The following is a 2,846-nucleotide window of genomic DNA, read 5'->3' on the forward strand; positions in this document are numbered from 1 at the left end:
TTTTTTTTTTTTTTTTTTTAAATCCAATGTCTCTCTCTCTAGATTCTCTCTCTAGATTCTCTCTCTAGATTTCTTGGTTGTTCTTGGGCTTTTCTCTCTCTAGTTTCTTGTAAATGGGGTTTTCTCTCTGGTCCTGTCAAAAAGAAGGAAAAAGTAAAAGAGATTTGCAATGAATGCTTAGAAGAACAAGAAGAAGAAGAAGAAGAAGAAGGGTGGAATGAAATGGAAATAATTTTATTTTTTAAATAAATTATTTAATTTTGACCCGATAATCCGACGTGCTCGGACTATGGGTTAGAATTTTTTCGGTTTGAATTGGGTTAATTTTAAAAAAAAAAATTAAAATTTTGATTCCGTTCGTGGGGTTCGTAGGTTGACATTTTTTTTTTGTTCGATCGACCCTGACCAACATGAAAATAAAGTTATAATCCAATTGCACTCCGCTTTTTAAAAAAATTAAAAATGTTTAATAGACTCATAAATATTTGATATTTAAATTTTATCAAATTTTAGTTATTACAGTAATTTTTTAAAAAATAATCAATAATTCAACCTAAAATAGGGAAGGTAAACTCTATTTGTATTACTGCTCTCACTCATTCAATCAACTCGAGACCTTATGTTCAAGTGGACAATATCATATCATTATAGAGAGTTGTGATCCCTAACATGGTATCAGAGTCATGCCCTAAACTTAGTCATGTCATTAGAATCCTCAAATATTGAACAAAGAATTGTGAGTTTTAAAGGTCTAAAGTGTCGAACAAATGATGTACTTTGTTTGAAGGCTCCTGAGAAAGGAGTCGAGCCTCGAGTAAGGGGAGACTATTCGAGAGCTCCGTAAGTCTCAGGGTCTGAATCTTATAGTATACTTTGTTCGAGGGAAAGATGGTTGAAGATTATTGGGAGTGAGTACGAAGATCCCGAGCAAATCAGGAACAACAATAATTTTAATTTTGATTAAAATTAGGTTATTTAAAATTTAAAATACTAACAAAAAAAAAATATTTTTTTATTAATTATATTTATTGTTATTGTCAAAAAGTATGTTTGGATGAAGGGATTTAAAGATTGGGATTAAATGTTTTTTAATCCATTTTAAACCGTTGAACTTTTTCCAAGAAACACCAATTTAGCTAGATCTGCGCCGTCCTTTTTACCTCACTTTTCCTTTTCTCTCCCTTCTTTATTTCAATAATTACCATCCTACCCCTCTCTCTTTTTTTCTTTTGAAAAAATATTTACGTTATTCATACGACCCGAAAGTTTGACCAATTCGTACACCCAACCCATACGATAAGGGTTAGCTTGGTTTAAAATTTGAGTTCAATAAAATTTTAGTTATCCGTTTTAGCTCGTTACGTATCATCGTCAGCCTCACAGTTTTAAAACGTGTCTAATAGGGAAAGATTTTCACTCTTGCTCCCCTTCTAATAATGTGGAATCTCACAATTCATCCCTCTTGGGGCTCGGTGACTAATTCTAATACCATTTGTAACAGTTTAAGCCCACCACTAGCAGATATTATCTATTTTAGCTCATTACGAATTGTCGTTAACCTTACGGTTTGAAAACACATCTACTAGGGAGAGGTTTCCATACCCTTATAAGAAATGTTTCGTTCTCATCTCCAATTGACATGGGATCGCACATAATATAACATGTATGATTTTTTTTAAAATAATAATAAAAAATAACCCGACAACCCAACTCAACCCGAAATTAGAGGGTTGAGTTGGGTTATGACCTCTATTTAGGTTGCTCTGATCACTAACCCAACCAACACGAAATTTCGGGTTGATCCAAAAGATTTGTATAACTCAATTCGTGTATACCCCTAAAAATTATAAATACAATAAACCTATGAAAATAATAAATTTAGTATTTAAACTTTTAATTTTATATTTAATAGTGTAAATTAAAAAAAAAACTATTTAAAATTTAATAAATAAAATTAAGGTTAAATTAATAAAAGTATTCTTAAATTTTTAAATTTATTAATATATATATATATTTTTTAAAAAGGGTAAGATATAAATAGTTAATATTTATTAAAAAAATATTCTTAAATTTTAAAAAATTTCATTACCAATTAAATTTAAAAAAATTATTAGTATTTTTTAAATATAATAGTCCTAACGGTAATATTTTTGAAGTTTTAATTAAAAAAAATTGGTATTAATAAAATTTTAAAATTTAAAATGGTAATTTTGAAACTCTTTTAAAAATTCAGTATATTTAAAAAATAGAGTATTATTTTTAATTTTTATTTAAGTTAATCTAATTAACCGTTTGAAGAGATAGAAAAAGTATTTAAAAAAAAAAAAATGTTGGCGTTTATTTCTGTGAAACTGAGTCAGCAGCTGGCTTCACCTGCAGCCATACGGGCACCAACCCCAATAGCCTTCACCAAGACCCTACTCAATAGTAACTACCTCTTCCACCAATTTTATTTTAATTATTACTTTTTTTTTTTTACTACATTATAAATACGCATTCATTTTTGAAAGCTCGATCGAAACACGTTCATAATTTGGTCATTAAATAAAACACGCACATTATCAAATTTGTAAATATGAAAACTTTGAAATATTTTGTATCATTTAGATTTGTTGTGATCTGTTCATATAATCGAATGTAACGGCCCATGTCCACACTTATGAGTAATGTAACAACTCATGTCTAAGACTCAAAATCGGGATTCGACACTTGTGTGTCCTGGCATCTGCATTCCATTTGACCCAGGATTCGAAATTGGGATTCGGCACCCGTGTGCCTTAGCATTCCCCTGCATCCCATGTAACCCAGGATTCGAAATCGGGATTCGGCACTCGTGTGCCCTAGCG

The sequence above is a fragment of the Cucurbita pepo genome, chromosome LG11, assembly GCF_002806865.2.
Source record: "Cucurbita pepo subsp. pepo cultivar mu-cu-16 chromosome LG11, ASM280686v2, whole genome shotgun sequence".
NCBI lineage: Eukaryota > Viridiplantae > Streptophyta > Magnoliopsida > Cucurbitales > Cucurbitaceae > Cucurbita > Cucurbita pepo.